General features: G+C 36.0%; 1 long non-coding RNA gene across 2 annotated transcripts; it reads right to left on the bottom strand.

The window, feature by feature from the left end:
* Positions 1-1,673: 1,673 nt before the first annotated feature.
* Positions 1,674-23,015, bottom strand: LOC122342127. 2 transcript variants are annotated; one of them, XR_006250528.1, is made up of 4 exons: positions 22,917-23,015; positions 22,774-22,828; positions 22,644-22,695; positions 1,674-2,158 (listed from the first exon to the last, which is right to left on the bottom strand). It is a non-coding gene; the product is annotated as an uncharacterized LOC122342127 (long non-coding RNA). The 2 variants fall into 2 exon arrangements; XR_006250529.1 differs by lacking the exon at positions 1,674-2,158 and adding an exon at positions 21,945-22,234.
* Between the last annotated feature and the right edge of the window lie 1,622 nt (positions 23,016-24,637).

A 24,637-nucleotide genomic window follows, 5' to 3' on the forward strand; every position in this document is an offset into this window, starting at 1 on the left:
ATATATATATATATATATATATATATAAATAATCACATCCAAATGTTTTTCTTAAGGCAAGGTAAGTTTAATTATATAGCACATTTCATACACATTGGTAATTCTAAGCGCTTTATATAAAAGAAAGTAAAATAGTAGCAATAAGAAAAATAATAAACATTAATAATAATAATAATAATATGATATTTAAATTTTTTTAAATTAATTTAAAAACAACATGAAATACAGTGCAGTCAGTTTGTAGCACAGTGATCATTCAACAAATGTCTAGATTGAAATGTGACTACTGTTTTAGTTCATCTGATCTCTTCTGGAAGCTGGTTCCAACTACAGGTATAATAGCTAAAAGCGGACTGCCCTTGTTTTGTGTAAACCCTTGGTTTTTCTAATTGACTCGATCCTAATGATCCTAAAGTCGTCTGTTGGGTTTATATTCAGTGGCGTAATAAATGTTTGTGTAATGAGTATGTTTATTATGTATACATAAATACAAACACATGCACGTATATTTTTAAGAGAAATATTTTTCGTTTAAATATAAGCATATAAATTGTAAATGCATATTTAAGTAAATATTTTCAAGATTTATACTGCATATGTGTGTTTAGATATTTAGTGTACAAGTTTACACAGCATACACACATACATTATGTAAACGAAAACATTTACTTTGGATGCTTGACAGTACGACTGTGCAGGACGTAGGCATAGCATAAGCTCTGGTGACAAATAATGAGCATGGAGGAAAACAGAAAAAAACAAGTTAAAAATTAGAACTAATGTCACTCTCTTAAAAGCACATTTACAACAGTTAATGGAAGCTAGACATGAAGGTTTATAAAGTTGTAAATATGAATATTTTTCTTACACAAATGCATTGATTCGCTTCAGAAGGCCTTTATGTAGAGCCGTGTAGAGCACCTTTATGATGAATGGAAGCTCTTTTTGGGCTTTAAAATCCACCTTAAAAAGATCCCCTAGAAAGGACCCATCTCCTAAAATATAAATGCAGCTAAATATTTTCATGTAACAATGGATTTATCTTTTATTACCTATGGATTTATTTTCACATCCAAAGCAAATTAATAAATATTAAAATACTATTAATACGAAACTGAAAATGTAATGATAGCATATCTTTTTAAAAGTACATTTTTAATTCTATCACCAACGTATACTACTTCAAAGCAGCTTTTAGAGAGCTTCTTACAACGGCTGCTCACAAAATTGCCTTACAATACTCAGTGAGAAAGGAGATAAAGGTGACATTGGTGAGGAAAACTTCTATAGAAAGACACAACAAAAGCAAAAACCATTCATGAATGCAAATGCACGCTGAAAGGAAGGACAGAGTAACACTTACAAATATATTCACAAAATTAAAAGCAGATTTGTTTGTGTTTCTTGCCACGGAATAAAATAATCCCACCGTTTTCAACCAGTCTTTAGAAAGCAAAGTAAAAAATAAAACATAATTTATTTAGGTTTAACATATTTACCTGATATTTTAAAGTCTTCACATTTTACAAAATTGACTTTCCGGTCACATTGTTTTTGGAGAAACCCCAATCCCTTAGGACCCCTTGACTCCATTTCGAAACCCCTGCTTCAGCATATTAGAGTAGAAACTGAACTAAATTAGGAAACGCAAAAGATGTCTGATGTTATAGAAGAAGAAAAGCAATGAAACTATCCATCTTCTCAGCAGGCGCCACTTCATCAGTCAAACCACGAATGCTACATAATAAATGGGAAAATTTGGCCAGTGTTGTGTAAGCTGACTAGCACACAAAGATACAGACACATTACTGGAACTTAACAATGAATTTCGTCGGACAAAATCGTAATAAAAAACCTATTTCTGTCTGCAGTCTGGAGTATTTTGTCTGCGGAGACAATATTTGCTGAAAGTTTGCACACACTAAAAGCCTGCTGTGGAGAACGGAGTTATAATTCACATCACAGCAGATGTGCTCTCCACACTTGCCTGCCAAGAGGTATTTCCACCCGTTGTTATTTTGCCACTCCCCTGTTACAGCCTCATTTATAGGCTTTCCTGCTCAGGTCAGACCGGCGGCCATCAGGGTTGTGCCGAGGGACTGTCTGTCCACACCTACCAACACAGCATCTTCTGCAGAGGTGAAGTACAGGAACTTGTCTGATTGAGAAGGAATAAATGTTTTTTCAGGGTCAGTAAAGGAGCGATGATGCTTGTGGACATTTGGGAATTAATCAGTAGCACTACAGGCTTTATAAATCAGCGTTTTAAAGGCTATAAACACTGCCCTTCCTATAAAATTTGTGTTCAGTGTTTATTACTTTTTATATATATATATTTTATATAATTTTTTTTTTTGGAATGGCTAATATAATTGTGCAGTATGTGTTGGTCAAGCATAGGATGCTGGAGTCAAGTCACATTTACCAAAAGGCAATGACAGTGAAAAGAACAAAATGGAAAACAAATATAGGAACAAGTTGCAAAATCCAATCGATGTGAGGCTAAAAAGCTCTACAAAAGACAACTGACAAAGACAATCTTAATTTAACTTCATTTTGATTCAAAGTCGATTTAATTCGGTGACGATTTAGTTCAGTTCAATAGCACAGCAAAACCCATCCAATGTAAGCAGAAGGAAATACTGTTCGAAGTTCATTCAATTCAGTTTAATTGCACTGTCAATGTTGCGTGGTTGTCATTATCCAGCTCAAATCAGATGGTGTCAGTGCAGAATATTGCCTTTTTAAACCCCAACACGAGTAGCAGATGGCGTGCTGTTGCCACAAGCTTAATCAGAATGACTTCACTGTTAACAAACTGGTTAACCTACCTTAAAGGTGAGGGCAGAAAAAAGCTTCAGTATAGATAGCTTCATAGCTTGCTTGTCAGGTAAATGTACCTTGTTTAAAGAGATAGTTCACCTAAAAATGAAAATTCTGTCATAAATTACTCACCCTTGGGTCGTGTCAAAACTCTAACACCTTAGCTCATTTTTGGAACACAAATTAAGATATTTTTGATGGAATTTGAGAGCTCTCTGCCCTAAAGTCATTGTTTTTGTTTTCTTTGCACACAAGTATTCTCATAGCTTTTATAATATCACTGTTGAGCCACTGATGGATCCTTTCAACGTAGTCCTACTCATTTCTGGGCCTTTAAAGTCCAGGTGAACCAGAAGTTTGCAACTGAGTTTATTTCCGTATTTTGATGTGTTGTTTTGCGAAGGTCTTACAGGTTGGACCTACACAAGGCTGAGTAATTAATGGCAGAATTTAAAGGATGTTTAAACATTTTCACTGTAAAAAAAAAGACAAAAATACTGATTAGGAACATTATTTTCTGGTTACAATGGTTCACCAGCTGGGACTAGATGATCCAATCTGCTCTTTCCAAAGAAAAGTCTCTTTCACGTCCACAGAAAAATAGTGCAAATTCAGCTACTTTGAAGAGCTCCTTTCACACCTGCAAAAGCAGCTTTATTCTTCCATTCAGTGGCCAGAAATTTAATATAGAAGAGAGAAAAGAATGAACAGACATTTTCATAAAATCGTTAGTCATTTCCTGACCTCTCTGCACTATTCCGTTCTTTCTCAGTCCCAAGGGCACCAGAAGAGATTGAACAGCAGATTTCAATCATACTGTATATGTGTGTGTGTGTGTGTGTGTGTGTGTGTGTGTGTGTGTGTGTGTGTGTGTGTGAAGTTGGTGAATGAGATGGGTAAGGAGATAGTGGAAGTGCAGAACAGGGTCTTTGGGGTAACTTGCTGTGCTGGCAAACCAGACTTTTGATAATAAATGAGAAAATTCATGAAATAAGATTTGAATATAAATGCTTTAGATGACAGATGGGTGATATGGGTGAATTCATCCAGAGTGACACGACATTTAATACATTTCAAGAACTGTTTTATGTATTTATCAATGCAGTGATTATTCACAGCAGATTTCCACACCGATAGCCGCAGCATGACCTTAATTTGATAAAGACCATTTCAAAGAAAGAGGGTTTGCAAAATCAATTGCTGAAGACTTCAAGAAAAGTGCCGCAGAAGCATCATGAAATGCGTCTGTACTATTTCAAGGCTTTTGAAGCGATACAATAGCACTGAGTGAGAAACAGAGCAAACTTATTACCGGGGCTTTTCCCTGAAGATACAGTAAGCAACTGAAAACCTGTTACCAGATTGAGTAAGTGTAAGTAACACAATATAGCACTATCAAAAACACAAAAAAAATCAGTTTTAAGGGTTTCTCCAAAAAGGTGTTTACATGCAGAACAAAATAGAGGTATTGGGCAAAAATCTATATGTGCTGATCAATTTAGCTTAAGCTGTTTATGACCTTAACCCAATTAAAAAAAGCCCTGTTAAGTGTTAACATGACCTTGCGCGTTAGCAGATTATTAAGCATTAACACCGTAAGCCTGAGCATGTAAAATTGAGACTCAAATCTATCCGAATCGTGAATATCTCATTGAGAGCATTTGCCACCTGGATCAAGTCCAAATTCAACTCAATTAACTAGAGGCATTGTTTCTTTTCAGTGAATAGTGACTAAAATGAATAGTTCACCCAAAAATTTAAATCCTGTCATCAATTACTCAGCATTATGTCATTCCTAACCCATAAAAACTTTGAAACAAAAATGATGTGAAACAAGCCACATCATCTTTTACCACATTTGATGCGCTCTATTTATGAGCCTTAATCATTGTTTATATTTGAATAAATTAAATCTGTTCATCATATAAAGCGATTGTGTCTCTATTGGAAGACTGGGAATGAAAAGCTCTGTTTATACTGATTATGTTTGCTAGTTTTTATACTGATTATAAGATCTCTTGATGAACTTTTTGAAGAGTGAAATGGGTTTAGAAATGGAAATGGACAGAAATCTCTCAGGTTTCATTAAAAATATCTTGATTTCTGCTTTGAAGATGAAAAGAAAGTAATCGGAGTAAATTATGACAATTTTCATTTTTGGGTAAACTGTTTTTCCACACAATTATAATGTTTGTTTTTTTTTTACTTTTCTGTGCAGTAGTTTAATTTATTTAAAATTACAATAACAGTCACAATTTTAATTTAATTTATATACAATTGTAGTCCCAATTTACTATAAATGTTTGGAAAAAGGCAAGCACATTCTTCACAAACACATTTCTTATTTGTAATGTTATGTTTGAATTGACATGGAATGACATTGGGAATGACATGGTGTGTAAATAATGACAGAATAGTTTGTTCCCCAAACAGTCACAAAAACCCACTCTGATGACAGAGAATTTCATTTGTGTCACTCAACAGTCAGTATAAATATATCTTCTGCCCACATTCAGAGAACAAATCAATCGATAGTTTCAATAAGCTGTCATTTCCTTATTCACCAACGGTTCGATCTTCTTAAGGCCGACACTCTCTGTACCACAGTGCTAAACTTACAAGCGATTCACATCACAAGCATAATTATGCGCAATGACGAGGGAGAAGGAACATGCTCCACACAATCATCCCCAAACATGAAAATCCAACAGGCACTGAATCTTGAATGAGCCTAAATTCAAAGTCTGCATTATGCATTTACCTCATCCTCATCCGACATGTGATGGGAATCCAGCAAAGCTTTGATGAGATCAAAACTATAGTATCTCCAGAGTACCGGGAAGCCTTTTCTTTTCATATGAATGGTTTTCTAAAAACTACATGGAAAGTTAAAGCAAAAAAATAAACAGTATTAAGCTTCTTCGAACCACAAGGTGTCCAAAGAATTAAACAATGGCGCCTGAAAAAATGTCATTCCTTGTATGCGTGAAAGCCCTCGATTAATAGTGTAGGAGCGCTAATTTGAATGATTGTTTGTCTGCGTCCGTTGGGTTGTGTGTTTTAAGAGCGTGCCCCTGCATGCATCTCGGCTCTTCGCTCAATATGTGATGGACCTCATTGAAAAGGCAAGCTGACAGCCATGTTTAATTTCCCTGCAATAACAGAAAATTGAACTCTCCAGGAGGACCGCCGAGCGAAAGAGCTTTTCATCACACGCACTGTAATGTTATAATATCGGCGCACGTCCCGCACATACAAACACCACACACCTGCGTTTCCCTCTCAGACGTGCTCTGGAGCTCGCTACAGCAAAAGAAATCGAGACAGGAGAGGACAAAAACAGCATTAGCCGTCAGAGCATGGGAAAAACAAGGACACGAGGGCAGCGTAATCGCCGAAATGTGTCAGAGGTGACCTTCCCCCACCTAAAAGAGCAGCGAGAAAAGCCGAGAGCGATTATTTTGTGGAACAGAGATAAAACCATTAGGCCATGGAGATGAGACCCAGCTTTATTTGTTCCACGTCCAGCTTTCCCCCAGTGCTGTATACATGTGTCGGAAGGGGTCATCGCTGATCCCAGGTCTGTAATGAGGCTAAAAACATCACCTCCGCAGTACAGCTAATGATGCGCTCGCACTGATCCAGCTTCCGTTGCTAATCGTGTTTCAGGCAGACGAGCGCAGCGCCTGATCCTCACTCGCCTCCAAACAACAACAACAACAGTAAAGGAGGAAAAAGATAAAAAAAAATACCCCCACCAACTATTTTCTGAAACTCTGAGCCGAGATGAAAGTGTTCAGGCTGTTGATGCAAATGCTAAGATGATGAATATTTATGCATATTTAGATGTAACAGAGCATGTAGGGGAACGCCGTGGAGTTGTGCGCCTCCCTCACCCTCCTGAAGCTGAAGGCCAAAACATGCGTCAAAAAACGGCGGCGTTTTAAAAAAAAAACACACACACAAGCAGATCAGTGTGCCGTCAGAGAACCATGGGAGCCGGGTGTTTGTTTAAACCTGAGTCAATAGAGCCGTTCAGGAACAGTCCTAAAGGGAGAAATACGGCGTTCCTGAATAAAACACTGAAAATCGTACAAGGAACGAACAAAAGCTGCTGTAGAGTGGGACAAAATTATATCAGCTCCATGTGCTCTGAGCACCGCGGCGCAGACAAAGACACATAATCCTGCTGTTAATTTCGAAATTTGGGAGCTGAGAGGGGAGCCCAGCACTGACATAATAATAGAGGCATTTCGCAGTGGCTGTTTAATAAGATAGGGCAGAGCTGACTCAGACCTCCTGTTTCAGTTCAGAAATGGACTATGAGTAATGGATGGGATACATGCTGAGATCTATAAAAATAGTCAAAGCGTAAACGTCATCTGGGCCAGTGCGAGCTGCATCTTTTAGTTTTGTTGCGATGTGGTACTCAACCTCGGCTAATTCAGGAGCCAAGCTGACTAATTTCTTTTGTTTGCGAGAGGCACGTGCTTAAAGCGCGCTCTAAACGTGCCCTGAATATTCCCTCTACGCTCTCAGTGTTCTGTAATATCTCTGGTTCTGTTTTTCAGCATTGTGACAACATTTACAATGAACTAACAAGCATATTAGTCAGCCCAAGCTATACTGATGGGAATCTCTTTGTCTGAATATGCTTACGTTCCAAATATCTATGCAGGGTTTTTTTTCCCCACCAAAATGAACGCATTGTTATTTTGGGATATTTTTGTGGGAGTTATAGAGTATGGTTGTATTTTTGTGCATTTCTTGCTTCAGTGAAGTAAAGGTTTGTGTGCGTTTTATTTTTATTTTTTTACAACACAACAAACACGAGAACCAGTACAATTTCCATGGAAAATGGAAAGTTATATTAGGAAAGTTATAAAAGGAAAGTTATATTAGGTTATAATAAGTGCATTGAATCAACTGATTAATTTATATGTAAATACACAGTATTTAAGGCCATCTAAAATAAAGTGGGATCAATCGGTCTTTGTAAAAATTAATAAAAAAATTTTTTTATTAATTATATTAATTTATATTAAGTTATATTGGGTTAAATATAACAACCTAACTTGCTGGATAAAGATAGCATAACTTGTGTTCTGTCCTATATGTAAACAGTGTCTGGGTTAAAAACAAATTGTGGTATTTTTAACCCATTTTATTTTACATTTTTATTATTGAGCGCAGTGTGTAAAAAGCAGCATCTCACTACACTAATGTTCTCTATGGTAGAGTAAGATGGGGTAAAATTTTTTAAAATAAAAAAGTTAACAGTTAGGCCCCAGAGATAAGACGCTGCCCTCAGAATTGGGGCAGAAAGCTTTTAATATTTAAGTTTTTTTTTTTTTAAATTGGACTGCACAATATTACAGAAATATGCAATATGCAATACCTTGTTAATGCACCATATAATTTACTTGTGTAATATTAATTTACATTATTGTTAATATATATTTAACATTTAACTTTATATAAGCAAAGTGCAGCACGTTTCATGATTTTATGGCACTAATTTGTTCGCAGCAGGTGTTGACCTAAACAGATTTTTGCAAAGTTTTTCGTATGCATATTATGATTTGTACATTTGCAGTATTTCAGTAATTGCTCTATATATCATGCTGTTAAATTTAATTCTCATTAAAATAATTTGAAATATTTTTTATGATGTACATTTTAAACATCAGATCTCTATTTTGACTGGGTTTTTGATTTGTCTGGCATTAAGAAGTTATTTTTTTCTAAAATGCAGTAAGCTTTACATTCAGTAAATTTCCATTCATGACACCTTTTTTAAAAATGACTTTCAATTACGATGTATAACAAATAAATTGGCAAATGTTTCCATTAACGAATTATGATGCATTACAACTACTTCCTAAATACGCTACAATTTTGTAGTACACGGTGTTCTTCCCAGGAGATTTCTTCCCATTCATAAACATTTTGTCCCAGGCCTAGACATGAATCCGAACCAATTTTAGCCTGTAATAGGAATAGAGATCTCCCATTCCATTAAAAAATTGCTTACATCACAGTAATCTACAGTTCTGCTCAGCGAAATAGACAAGAGCTGGGCAGCTTTCCATCTTAAAACACACACACATATTCCAAACACAAGTCCACCCACTAACGTGCCTACTTAGGATCGCTACAGGGCACAGCAGCGTTCCCAGGCGAGTGTGAGATTGCCTTATCTGGATGAGTGATAGCATCCGAGACTATATGAAGCCTGGTGCATGTCCTCCTTTTTTTTGGCTGCACAGCCGGCAGCTACATCTGCACATGGCAATTTTATCACTGCTGCAACCTTCATAAAGCTTGTCTGGGAAAAAAAAAAAAAAAAAAGACTTGTCTGGTGATAATAAAAGCATGTTTTGGAAAGTTGCAAAATTGTTTGGGGACTGTATAATCTAAAAGATTGATGCCATCCCTTGCACTTATTTTGGCTGTTCCCTTTGCCTTCTTTGGCAGAGAGGAATATGTTTACTGCAGCAACAAGAAAAACGGCACGCGGTCTCTCAAAATGCGTAAATCGTGCGTGGACACTTGACACACACATTTATTTTCAATCTGCATGCATTTGTAGCATAACATTTTTTTTACATTTTTAAAGAAATTATGCCTCTTGTGACACAAACACGTTCGTGGTACAAGATTTTAAAACCGCAGGATGCAAACAACAGGTCAAGCTGAGGTCACATGATCTACAGAAGGCCAATTAAAGAGCTGTGAACATCAAGTCTGTGCTGAATGAGAGAGAATTCCTCTTGAGATGGACTATAGCCTGCGGTCATAAATGCCCAGACTGGATAAGGTCCTCAAATTGACGTCTGATATTTGAGTCCTTCACCAGAGAGCTTCGTTTGATTGACCAACACTGTAGGACTCAGTCTGCCTGCAGGCATTAAAAAAAAAACCCTCTTCACACACACCTGCATAGGTGAACCTAAAGAAAACAAGCCTACGTCATTTCACCACAAAATCAAATGTCCTTGACAGAATTTCCGGGATTCACCAGTAAATGTTGATTTGTAGATTGAAAAGCTTTATGACTGTATCGCTGCACATTGTTTCTCAGTTCTGTTTAATCTAGTGCAAATCTCTAAGTCACTTGAGTTTTTGGCTGAATTCAAGCGCTTAACACTGGTTCTTAGAGCATTGTTTGGTGAGACATCAACACCGCATTGATGATTGAACTTTGAGCCGAGCAGATAATTGGTCTGTGTTACCATGAGTAGCGCTGTTTTGTTCCACTTTTGGTGCACAAAAATATATATCGAACATTTATCAATCTCTTGATATAGATAAAGCAAAATCCAGCCCTAACAGCTACCAATGTGTCAAGATGAATTAGCATTTTTATTGAGCCTGTCTAACTAATTTTACTGCATTCGTGTTGGTCTTTTAAAGTCACTTGAAATTTTTTATAAAATGCTGCAGTATTTATTTTGAATGATTTATCCATACACATCATTAAGGCCATGCACACACTGCATTGCAGAAGTGATAGCCATATTTAAATTTTAGTTTTGTATGTACTTAGCAAGCATAGCAAGACTCATTATGTATATTGAGTATATATTTTATGTATTTTACTACAATTGTCAGAGTCATCATGTTTTGTTTACATCTGAAGGCACTCTCAACGGGTTGCCAATATTGACACATGTCCTCTTCCACGCAGTTTAATATATATATGTCTTATGCATTATTTGATTCTCATATTCTGTAACATGCATTTTATTTTCGTGTATTTCTATATACTGTATCTCATTTAAATTGTTTTTTGAGCCTCTGCCCGACACATTCTCACACAGAAACCGTTGCCCGATCCACTGAATTCATTTTGCACTTGTTGCCAGTGGATAAAGAAGCGCTGGTGTCTAAACGATGAAATATTCTCTCATGCAGCCTAAATGTCAGTGGTGCAATGCAGTGAGCCCCAGGGCTCTAAAGAGGGGCTGAGAGAGTAAGACAACAAGTTAAAGGCAAGAAAGAGAAGATGGGTAAAGGTGATAAATGATGTAACTGCTGGGTTCATCCGTGACACACCACACTAATGCACAGTGTAGAAACCCTGAGACAACACATATGAAGATAGATGCATTTAGTCACTTACATTTATACTCCAAGTAAACACTTTTTGTTACTGAAGCCATTTGCAATGAAACACACAACTCATTCTATTCTAGTCATCCAATTAGGAGTGCATTAGTTTGTGAGTGCGTGTGTTATGAATCTACTTTTGATGTTTCCTGGAACTCCTTGAGCTACAAGGATCTACTCCAACAAATTCTCATTAGCAAAACAATAGAAATCTGCTAACAAATGGCAAAATTAGCAATGGGCTGGAGAGGCTCAGACATATGTTTGCGTCGAGCTGGAAATGGAGAGCCAGCTGCTGCGGCAGGGGCTGATGGGTAACAGCAGACAAGCCAAAAGAAGAGTGTTTGTGCGCAATGGAGGAAAAAGATTGACATTATCTGAAACCGAGATGAGCATATGAGAAATAACAAGTCCCTCCAGCCCCTCCTGTCTCTGGTCATGATATCAGACTGCCAGAGCTGATGATTCCATGCTTGGCTTCCGTCAAGTGCCTCTCCACCAGGTGCTGACATTTCATCCGAAAGAATTAGTCTACGCTTTCCACAACACCAATTTACCTTCTTGATAGAGTGAGTATGAAAACAGGTCTTGACCCACAATGTGTGTGCATCACAATAACATGGCTCAGTAAAATAACTGACTAAAACAGCAATGTTGCTAACATTACTTTTTTTTCGGTAGAATGCAAGAAGCTCAAAACAGTGTGTCCTTCACATAAGTAACTCATTTTTTTGTGCATTTGCATTGCGCAGCCTAACAACGAGCGAGCGGGGTGATAATCAATCACACTCACCTAAAACATCCTCTTTTTGAAGTAGTATTTGAAGAGTCAGATAAAGTGAATCAGTTTGTTTGGACAAGTTTCAAACTGGTTCAAAGAAAGGTTTACCAATTCATCTGAGTCCTTTTGCTGCATCTCCTTTATTCACTGAAATGCACTGGACTGTTAGCATCTCGCTCAAAAAAAGAGTTTATATATTTTTCCCACTTAAAACTTAACGCTTTTGTAGTTACATTGTATATTAAGACTGATGTATCAAAAAACAAATAACATAAGATCATTATATCAAATCACAACTTTTCATTTTCCGTCGGTCTTATTACACAACGTAACTACAGAAGACTGAAGTTTTAAATAGTTCATTTTTCAAAGAGATGCTAATTTTTGGCTCTTTGTCTTGCTATGGATCACCTGCAGGTGTGCCAGTGCCATGGTTGCCAGATTGTGGAGAAATAATAATGAAGTCCCAGTAATGATAACAACATATTTTTAGAAATCATTCCGAATTTAAACGATTAGTCCACAACAGAAATATAAGCTTAATGATTATGACACGGTTTTTATAATAACAATATTTCTTCAAGCTAAAAGGAATGATAAAAACATTGACAGTCAATCAGTATCCATCCTGCTTTTTAGAGCTTAAGCATTTGGGCTGCAGGCAACACAACTGCTGCATGTGCTTATAATTTACCTAAATGTTGTTATATAGTTTTTGTTAAAGGCATCTTTATGGTTATCATTCCTCGTGTGAATAGGCAGTGTAAAATGTATCCTTTTCAAAAAATATCTGCAGGATTTGAAACTCTCGACATCTGGCATCCCCAAGAACGATAACTTGTGGTGGCTTGTTACCAATGCAAGATAATGCAAATGTCAAGCTGAAAAAAAAACTAAATAAAAGGACAAACAGCCAGTTGGCCACTATCACACACAATAACCTTAATCGATGGAAACGATAATTAAATTAGCATTCAGGCCTAGTTTCAAGGTAACAAACTAAGTTTGTAAAAAAACTTAAAACAATAAAGACTCTCTTTGTACTTCCAAGCTATTCATATCAGATTCATTCATATTCCACGTTCGAAACAAAGAGGGAAGTTATAACCATCTACCCAACAGCAAGGTTAGGCATCTCTCAATTGCTAGCTTTTGGCAAAGCCACATGGACTTCTGCAAAACTATCATTAGCATATCCACCGCTGTGCATGAGGGCATCAGGACAGACCATTTGAGCCTTATAAATAGTGCAGTAGGTCAGTGCGGCTCTATCTATTATTTTTATGAAAGAAGAAGTGAGGACTAACGAGGCTGCAGGGTTGGAAAGGGCTCAGGAGTGGAGCTCCAATGCTGTCAGGCCTGATGTTTTCATAAAGCTCATCTCAAAGAATGCGAGCCGTTATTCCACCTCTTGAGATCATAAAAACAGGGATTATATTAATTTTCTGTCAGCCTGAGTAAAGTCTTTGCACATCACAGATTGATTTTTGGTCCAATCACGGAAGTCAAATAAGCTCCTGTGAACTTTAAAAGAGCACAATGTGTTGTATTAACAGTTTTCAGCTAGGTTTTCTTTCTCTGCTATAAGAGAAGTTAAAGAAGAGTTGACCAGAATAGAACTGTCACCCATCTTCACAGAGAGGAACGCTGATTTAGATGTGTGTTGGTTTGACAACATAAAGACACAGAAAACACAAACAAAAAGGACAAATGAAAAGTGAATCACACTGGCTGGACTACAAGCTGAAAGAGAGGTACAAACGGAAAGCAAACAAAAAAAACATATGAACGGAATAAAAAACAGTAACCTCCACACGAACTTCCTGCCACACACAAGGGAGAAAAGATGCCTGAAATAACTGTTTATATAAGTGGGAAAATAGTGCATTAGTAAATTATACAAGAATTTTAAATAATACTCAGTGGATTTCTATGGAAAGGCTGTTCAAATAATAAAAGTATGAGTAACGCTAATTAAAAAATAATAAAACCCACTTAAAAAAATAATCAAACCTATTTTTCTCAAGAGTTAAAAAAAAGTAAATAAAAATATAAATTTGCAATTACAAGAAATGAAGTTGCAATTACGAGAAAATCGTTATTATAAAATTCTAATTAACAACTGTTAAGTAACAACTGCGTAACTCTGAGATATAGCTGCAATTATTAGAAGATAAAAATCACAGTTATCAGCTACTTGTTTACTCTGAGGAAACACATGGATGCTAATAATAATGTTTGCATAAATGGCTTACAATAATGGTTAATGGTTCTGAAGTACCGTAAAAGAAAGACAATGCGGAAAAAAAAAGGATGGGCAGCATGGTACAACTCTGTAATTGATCAAGCCTTTAAATGGCAATTGATTTAGACAAATTGGTGCTAGTGAAAGTGTCTAGAAGGACAAACATCTCTGAAGGCCATCAAAGGGGAGTATTGCTTCGTAACATCATAAAATGGCAATTTCAGAGCTTTGTCAGTGTTGTGTGACACTATTCAGCAAAAATTCAATAACTTCAATAACACTGCCATGTTGCAGCGAGTAGACTCTGCCACAAGAATGAGCTCATTTCAAGCCACAGCCTGCCACAGATCGATCAGATTAACAGTCATATCAAGGCATACGGTGGAAAAGTATTGTGCATGTCATACCATATGACAAATGAGTCACGCTGAAAAAAACGAAGACAAATAACTACAATGAAAACAATATTATTCTTCTCAAACAACTACAAACCACACAATTATGTCTTTTAAATCAAGATCTCCCACCCACCTTGTTCTCATCCAATATATGACATTTCCCTGTAGAATTTCCCTTCTTTCAATGTAAAAGGGCATGCACATTATCTCTCAGAAGGTTCGCAGTAATTAAATGTAATCTTTTTTATCATGAGACCTATAAAATAAAGATGTCAAGTGCAAAACAATACCATACAGGGACAGAATATAAGGCATTACAACACAATGAAGAAAGTAATTAGCCTCTGAAAACATTGAAGAAGTCAAGTTTGTTATACTTAGAGCTGTTAATTTAATATGATAATTTTGTGTTAGTGCATACAGAAAAAATTGTGAATTAAAATCATTAACACATAGCAGTGTTTCAATACTGAATAAATCCACATATTGAACAAAACAAATAAGCAAATGACTCAGTCACATGCTTTGTTTTTGAATGACTAATCATTAAAAGAGTTACGTGCAGCCACCTACTGGCGGCTTTAGTATGATATATAGCATATCATTTCATTTAGAATTTTAATAAGAATTTATTAGTGATTTGTAAAAACCATTAACAGCACTATTTGTCATTCTAATCATAATGTAGTATACCTAAATACTTCAAATGCAGATTCTGAAAGCAATATTATTGCCAGATTATAACATTAAATGTTTATGTATACTACATTATATGTTAAATTAAAATATTCCTTTCTTTTAGTTTTTTGTAATACATGTTCAACGCTTTTTTTTCCTTTAAATCAGGCATCTTTAATTGATGCATTATAAATTTGCAATTCATTTTTATTAATTGGTATATCATTAACCGATATTACATCATTGACATTACATAATATTATATTCATTTATTTATATTCTATCAAGCAAATATAATAATTAGGATTTCTAGGCAAACTGATTCATTAATAATTGGCATTTAAATAATTCATAATGGTGAAAATGTAACGTCTTGCAGCTGTTTGCCTTCCTTCTTAACATCAGCTGAATACCGCAGTCTTGCGCTCTAAAGAGACTCAATCTGGGGCGTTGCAAACACACCCACGGACAAGAGTGACTAATCTAACAGGAGTCATACACTGTTGTGCTTATTAAAGCATCTCAACCGGGACGGGGTCAGAATATAAAACTGAGTGCATTTTCCTCTGCTGTACTACATTAATGGAAACATCAACATACACCAAACAGCTGCACAAAGCAAGGCAGCACAGACTTTGCTTCATGGAGCATGAATAAAGAGGCTGTTTCCTTTTCTTCTCTGAAATACACCGGCCCTTCTGGGTTTGGAGTGGCCCATGACCCATCGGGCCAGCGTTCAGCTCAGAGGGGCCATCCATCACTGGGCCAGGGCTGGAGCCTGGGGATAGATTTGCTCTCCCCCAGCTGACTCATCTATCAACACTGGCTCCCCTGCATACTCAAGCAACCTGGAGAGGCCCAGCAAGGCCAGGCAATGTCACACTCTTCCAAACCTGCCAAATGCCTTGAGATAAGCACAATGAAAGCAGCGACTAGACGCTGCTTTGCTGCTTTCCTCTAATGAGACGTTGGGAGTGTTGGGTATTCATATACTGTATATTTGCATGATTTATTGCATGGAAGAATGGATGTTGCTGAAAAATGACCGGGACAAATCTGCTAGCTAATATTTCTGAGCTGCACTATTTAAACACAATCCTTAATTCAATTTTGTTTGATTTATAGTTAAAGGCCCCATATTGTCAAATCTTTTTCAAAAGTGAGGTCTAGATCAATCAAGAGTAAACTGCACACAGCCTGTATAAAATAGCTGTGATTTTTCACAAGACTCCGTAAAATGTGACGTCAGATCTACTCAGTCAACGCCTTCAATCATCACCCGAGCACCGCCCACCGTCCATTACTGAGCAACAACAACATGGAAACATGTCGGAAAGGTTAATTTAAACCAGATTGGCCGAACTCTGCACTCACTCCAAGGATCTGACAGGATTGTTACTATGAGGTGAATCATATCTAAAGTGTAAGTTATAGCAAATGTCTGATTTCACAGTATTCGAAAAACAATAGGTGAGAAATGCCCGGATGGCCTACTGCTTCTGCCTGGATTTTGCAGTACGTATAAGATGGACACTTTACTATTCCATGAAGCCACAGAAGTGAAGGCGTCATATTCGGAAAAAGGAAGCGGAGAAACCAGACATGCGTTTGGTATTGGTAATATTTTAGTATAGGAATCAATTTAATATGAACTAGTAGCTTATTTTCATGTCTATCAAAAACATATTGGGTGTTTATTAGTTCTTATATAGCACAACTACCTTACTATAAATAAGAGGCAAAAGTCATAGTTAATATAAATACTGTACATTAAAGTAACTTGACATTATCATTTAAGACCAGTAATAATCGTTTTCATTTTTATTACATAATAATGGCAATATATACATGTCAAAGTTGAGCTGTATGGGAGGAACTGGGCCGTGATGTCCGTAAGAAGTGTCCAACCGGTATGTGTCATCTTTGGACAATCCTTTAGAAGGCTTGGAGTAATATATCAAGTCAATGTTTGAATAAACTGACAGTTCGGATGCCCAGATTGTGCAGAGCTGTAATAGCTGCTAATGGTGGACATTTTCTATGTATTATGTACATAGACATTTTCTATGTTTCTATGTATCTTCAGTTCACCTCACTCATTTTCAACAGGGTTTAGGTCAGAGGACTGGAATCCAATGTTTGGATTACTGTACGGTTTGAAGATCCTAACATGGCCTGTCAATAACTTGTTGATTTCTTTATATGTAGGTATTTGATAGAATCCATGATGCCATGCATCTAAACAAGATGTCCAGGACCCCAGTGGAAATATAGAAAACAAAAATACAGCAGTATATTTCATTGTACACATGCGGTACGTTTTATCACTTTGTTCACCGAACTTGAGTGTTTGCTGCAAAAAAAGCTAATTCTTTAGTTTCATCTGACCATAGAAGCCAGTGCCATTTTAAGTTCCAATCTTGTCTTATAACTGAATATGCTGAAGATTGTTTTTGAATGAGCTAGGAGAATTTTTCTAGAAATCCTCACAAATAACACCTTTTTTTATGTTTTCTGACCCCGGGACTATTTTCTACAATTCTCCAGCTGGGGTCCATGGAGTCTTTAGACACTCAAACTCTCCTTCTCACTGTGCTTTAGGACGATATAGACACAGGCGGTTTTCTAACATTCTATGTTGATTGGAAATTCCTAATTACTGCCCTGATGGTGGAAATGTTAATTTCCACTGCTCTTTTCTTAAAGCCGCTTCACTAATTTGTGAAGCTCAATTATCTTTTGCTGCGCATCAGAAATATGTTTTTTTCTCATGTATATTCATGTTCACAATCACCCTGGCGTGCTCTAAATTGTAAATATGAATAGAAATATTCTACTTATAAGAATTTCTAGGGGTGCCAATAATTGTGCCTAATGTGTATTTGAGAAAAACATTTATTTCATAATGAAAATTATAAAAACTAAAATGGGGAGCCATTTTAAATTCTTCTTATCCAAAGAAAGGTTAGATTTTTTTTGCGTTTTTTTGTGAAGCATTAACAATGCAGATTAATTTTCACAGCCTTCTTTGATCATATTTGCCAAGGGTGCTAATATCAGTGAATCAGTGAGTGGCACTTCATTGAAATGTTTTTTGTTTTTACTGAAAAACAAGCCAAGAAGAACTTCTGATTAAAAAAAAACTATTTTTGCAATCTTCTCTTTCACATGTTACCGTACTATTTCTGAAACACTACAGGAACTATCAGTAGCTCCAAGAGCTAACCAGAAGCGATCTCTGATGCAATCAGCCTGAAAGATGATGACGAGGAAGCAGAGAGCAGAATTTGCATGTGGCTTAACTCAAATCCAGCTCATAGCCATTTAATGAAGGAATGGTATCGCAAGGTTAATGACGACGCAAAGCCATTATCACTGTGCTGCTCTGGGCTGCCATGGCGACAAAAGGTCTCGGAGTGTGTGTGTGCGTGTGCGTGTATAATGTTGGCACGACAATGTGTCCCCAAGTGTCAAAAGAGAGGATGAGAAAACTATACAGTTGTCACTGTCGGATGACACCTGTATACACCCCCCCAGCACCCCACCCCTTTGACTGACAGCAAGAGGCCAGCACCGCTAGCAATTAAAAACTTTAATTAATCAGAGCTATTTAAAGATGCCCATTCATCCCCCTCGGCAGGCGCACAGACGAGAACGAAAGATAAACGGCAAAGCTCTCCCCCCTTCCCCTCCCTCTTCTTCTATCCCTGCACCTCTCTCTCTCATGCCTCCATTCTGATCTGCACGACCGGAGTGACACAATATCAGCGGCGAGAGATTTCTACGGCTTAATAAAGTAACTATATTAATCTTTAAGAGCTCAGCTGGATCATTGGAGGTCTGTAATTTGTGGTGCTTATTAAAGCAAGCGCAACTATTACTATTGCTCGTGCTTAGGGTGAGAGATTTGAGCAAATCGTTTGTGCTATAGACGTGAACAATACTTCAAACGGTTCAGCTCGTGGAGGAGAGGTGTGTTATTAGTTTTCCAATCGATCAGGCATACAATTTTTACCTGGTGGAGGATAAAGCAGGTGAAAATCCTATATCGATGGAGGAAAAAAAACGAGACATAGCTGGAGACCATATCAAAGAGACTGTGGGTGGGATATTTTGACCACCTAGCAACCGTCCAGAACTCCCTAGCAACCACCTATCAGTCTGCACTTTAGCTCGCAGCACTTATATTTTCTAAGAGAAATTTAGATGCTAACAGTTCAACAGCTGGTAGTTTGCAATTAAGAATTGTAGAACTATTTTTTGAACAATCAACATGCGTGTGATCTTTTGGAATTCGGGTTTTGTCACAAAGCAATGGTTTTGATTGAGTGGTCTCTTCAGCTTAAAGGAAAACGCTCTCGGGTCAAAACACAGTATGTGGGTGGTTCATCATTTACTGGCTGTCATGACTCTCAAATGGGACGTATAGTGACTGATGCGCTCAAGGGCTGATTTGTGCTGCCCTGTACGTGGCACGGCTCACAAAGCATAGTCTTTTATCTCTGCTCCCTTTAAACAGGGACTTCATGATGAAACTACTTTTTAAACTTTAATCAGCATTGTTAGGCAGCGAATTAATTGCTTGTTTTGTCGCAACTTGCTAATGAAAATGAGGGTGATATGGCACAAACATGAAAACACTGGCACTGAAGAGACAGATGCATTAAGAACATTGTTAAAGGTCAGACATTACCCTTAGCACAAAAACTGTGATTTTACTTAATCCATTAATTACAGTTTACCTGCAAGCACATAAAAGCCTTAATGACATTTTCACACCAGCTTAAATCCAAATTAAAAACTCCATTAGCCTAATGTAGACAGATAGACAGATAGATAGATAGATAGATAGATAGATAGATAGATAGATAGATAGATAGATAGATAGATAGATAGATAGATAGATAGCCAAACAGACTGAGATAGATAGATAGATAGATAGATAGATAGATAGATAGATAGATAGATAGATAGATAGATAGATAGATAAGAACAGACTGAGATAGATAGATAGATAGATAGATAGATAGATAGATAGATAGATAGATAGATAGATAGATAGATAGCCAAACAGACAGAGATAGATAGATAGATAGATAGATAGATAGATAGATAGATAGATAGCCAAACAGACAGAGATAGATAGATAGATAGATAGATAGATAGATAGATAGATAGATAGATAGATAGATAGATAGATAGCCAAACAGACAGAGAGATAGATAGATAGATAGATAGATAGATAGATAGATAGATAGATAGATAGATAGATAGATAGATAGATAGCCAAACAGACTGAGATAGATAGATAGATAGATAGATAGATAGATAGATAGATAGATAGATAGATAGCCAAACAGACTGAGATAGATAGATAGATAGAGATAGATAGATAGATAGATAGATAGATAGATAGATAGATAGCCAAACAGATTGAGATAGATAGATAGATAGATAGATAGATAGATAGATAGATAGATAGATAGATAGATAGATAGCCAAACAGACAGAGATAGATAGATAGATAGATAGATAGATAGATAGATAGATAGATAGATAGATAGATAGCCAAACAGACAGAGATAGATGATAGATAGATAGATAGATAGATAGATAGATAGATAGATAGATAGATAGATAGATAGATAGCCAAACAGACAGAGATAGATAGATAGATAGATAGATAGATAGATAGATAGATAGATAGCCAAACAGACAGAGATAGATAGATAGATAGATAGATAGATAGATAGATAGATAGATAGATAGATAGATAGATAGATAGATAGATAGATAGCCAAACAGACTGAGATAGATAGATAGATAGATAGATAGATAGATAGATAGATAGATAGATAGCCAAACAGACTGAGAGATAGATAGATAGATAGATAGATAGATAGATAGATAGATAGATAGATAGATAGATAGCCAAACAGATTGAGATAGATAGATAGATAGATAGATAGATAGATAGATAGATAGATAGATAGATAGATAGATAGCCAAACAGAGAGAGATAGATAGATAGATAGATAGATAGATAGATAGATAGATAGATAGATAGATAGCCAAACAGACAGAGATAGATAGATAGATAGATAGATAGATAGATAGATAGATAGATAGATAGATAGATATAGATAGATAGCCAAACAGACAGAGATAGATAGATAGATAGATAGATAGATAGATAGATAGATAGATAGATAGATAGATAGATAGATAGATAGCCAAACAGACAGAGATAGATAGATAGATAGATAGATAGATAGATAGATAGATAGATAGATAGATAGATAGATAGATAGATAGATAGATAGATAGATAAACAGATGGATGAAAGACAACATTTACAATAGCTGTTTTGTTTGAAATGTAGTACTGAAGGATAATGTTTGTATACTGCTGTTCATAAGTGCCTCATTCTCTAGTTAGGAGACTAATGTTGTGTGAAAAGAACATTCAAGAGCTCTCTCAAATGTTCAGATAGGCAATTCCATCCCTGAAAATATTCAGACGCTGTGATACAAACACATAGCGGAAATTGGTCCATTGATAAGCTGTAAACAAACCACTCAGACATATACACAGTTACCCTATGACAATACAAGAACAAGTGCAGCCACGAGTGTGACATCAAATACATCAGACATTTATACATAAAGAGCACACATGGACACACACACACACACACTTACACACCTCATCGCCACCAGCAGCTCACTCAGTGAGTCACACATGCTGACAAGGAAATGGACAAAAAAAATTGAAAGTGCCAAAACAATTCATCATTCTCCCTTGGGAACGGCCTCCGTCATGCTCATATTTCTGCTCTTTAGTATATGTCATGTTAAATCAATATTTTGAGTGCTCATGTGCCATGTTTTATTGAAGTTAAAATCATTAGTCGTTTATAGATTATACACCAGAGTAATACATGAAACCTCCAGACTAGACGTATCAAAATTCTACAGCAAAAACATCATTAATCATTCCATTAACAGAAAGCAGGTATTGCCTCCTAACAGATTTGGCTGTTATTCCATCTAAGCGCAAATAATTCTTGCTGCATGAGCTACATTCAATAAACACAAACCTTGGGGACATACATAGTCTGTAGCACAAATAACCTTGCAGTAAAACCTACAAATATTATTATACTGTGGCATTGTACTCGTCCTGACTTAAACTGCTCTGCAAAAAAAAAAAAAAAGGGGTTTTTGTTTACCGCTAAAAGTTTTCTTTTTTAAATTCATTATATATTTTTTAAATCAGGTTTATTTTTCCAACCCCATCAGGGATTTTTTCGTGTTTTATGCACGAATCTTGCGAAACGCTGTTGGATTTATGCATAAAGCAATAAGAAAGCCAATTAAGCTGTTTAATGTTTTACACCTCGTATTATATTTGTAAACTCACCTTTGACTTTTAGATATTTACAAGAGAACGAGACAATTATTAAAAAAGAATTATGTTTTTCCCTGAATGATAAGGAAAATTTAATCAGTTGTTATATGTATTTTTGCTGAGTACAGAATAAACTTGAATGCTGGAGCTGATGTTTTATGTATCTGCTTTTATAAAGTGCTGGTCTTGCTCTTACCAGTGAAAGAGTGATGGTTCCAGTGGAGGGGTGGCTTATCTTTGTGAAGAGCCTGTTCCCCAGAAAGCACTTCTTTAGTAGAGACCTATCAGTTTCAGCCAGGTTGGCACAGTGTTATGGTAAAACTGACCTTTAATGTGTTTTCGAGAGCAATGTCAAAGCATACAAATGAGGTAGTACACCGCCTGAGGAGAAAACAAAAGAGACACAATAAAAGCCTAGAACAACACAATAAAAAAACACAAGGAAATTCAAAAAGCGTGTCAAACTGACTTTTTAAGATAACTGCAAATAAAACCAGCGTATATCTATTACGAAGCCACAACCTTCTTGAAAGCGAAGAGCGCGATTATTGAGTCCGACGGTTTCGACTGTTTTCAAACACGTTTCTCTGAGACTCCGAGCCCCGCCTTAAAATCACGCCATTGGTTGACTCAATGTCGTTTGCCCGCGGTGGCCAATCGCGTGACTGGAAATCGCGTCTGACTCAAGCGAGCAGCCAATCGCGTGACTACAGGAAAACAAAAAAAAACTCCTTTAACGTGAGTAAAATCAGAACGTCTGTTATTATATAATATTAATTATAGCAACGTGGTTATGCATAAAATCAAAATTAATAGAATTGTATAGAATGGATACAATTATCCTACACGTTTCTCTGCTTAATTGTATTTAAAGCGTATTCTTTGACAGGAAATTCTGTCAATTGGTAAAATCAGGCAATTACAGATCACAGAATCCGTTGCTCGGATCATTGGATTTTGAGTCACGGATCGGATCATTATTCGGATGAGCAAAACTGTTTATTTATTATTTAAAAGCTTACTTTAAGGATTTCTATATCCCAGCAGAAACTAACTACTAAAGTCAAGAAAAAATGCATAAATTACAAGCATAGATTAACAGCCCTACAACAGCATAGGTTTATAGAACATTACAGCATATAATACATGATTATAGCATATTATACATATATAGCATTATAGGCAGTATGACAGTTACAGTGGTATTCAGGTGCAAAAATGTAAAAACTTCCCAGAAGATACTTGCATGTTTCCGGAAGTCAAATTAAGCACAGTTTATCTGATCGTCAAATTTAAAAATGTAAACATCCAAAATCTCGTACTCAGGATAGTACTAAATAAATAAATAAATCATGCATTTTGTATAATCTCTCTTATTTTGTTCATATTTTTCACAGATTCTGCAAGGGCTGCCCAAACTTTTGCATACTGTATATTCAGATATACTTCTATATATTCAGAATTACAACTATATATTCAGATTTACATTTACATATTCAGAATCATAACTGTATATTCAGATATACTTCTATATATTCAAAATTCCAACTATATATTCAGATTTACATTTACATATTCAGAATCATAACTACATATTCACATTTACTTCTATATATTCTCAATTTACATTTATATATTCAGATGTACATTGATATATTCAGATTTACATTGATATAGTCAGAATTACAACTATATATCCAGAATTTACATTTATATATTCAAAATTATAATTATATATTTAGAATTGCAAATATATATTCACTTTTATTTCCACACATTTAGAATTATAACTATATATTCAGATTCACTTCTATATATTCACAGTTAACATTTATATATTCAGAAGTCCAATTATATATTCAGATGTACTTCTATATATTCTGATTTTAATATAATTATTCAGTTTATTTTCATATGGCCTACAAATGAGTTTAATGCTTCTTTATGTAAGCTAGAGAACGCATGAACGCAGAGTATGATTTAATGCATTACAGTAGGCTGGTGTCTGTTTCTAGCAGATGAAAGTGAAGCTACTTTGGTAGTCCTCCAACCTACTTAGCCTTACTTAACATGGGTTTTCATGTCAGCGCAGTAACAACAGCTGCTTTATTGAATAGGCCAGCCATTATCTTCCTTTTCAAGACTACAAAGTGGAGACAAATTCCAATTAAGTATGTGTTCTGATACAAC

Source organism: Puntigrus tetrazona, chromosome 3, assembly GCF_018831695.1.
Source record: "Puntigrus tetrazona isolate hp1 chromosome 3, ASM1883169v1, whole genome shotgun sequence".
Classification (NCBI taxonomy): domain Eukaryota; kingdom Metazoa; phylum Chordata; class Actinopteri; order Cypriniformes; family Cyprinidae; genus Puntigrus; species Puntigrus tetrazona.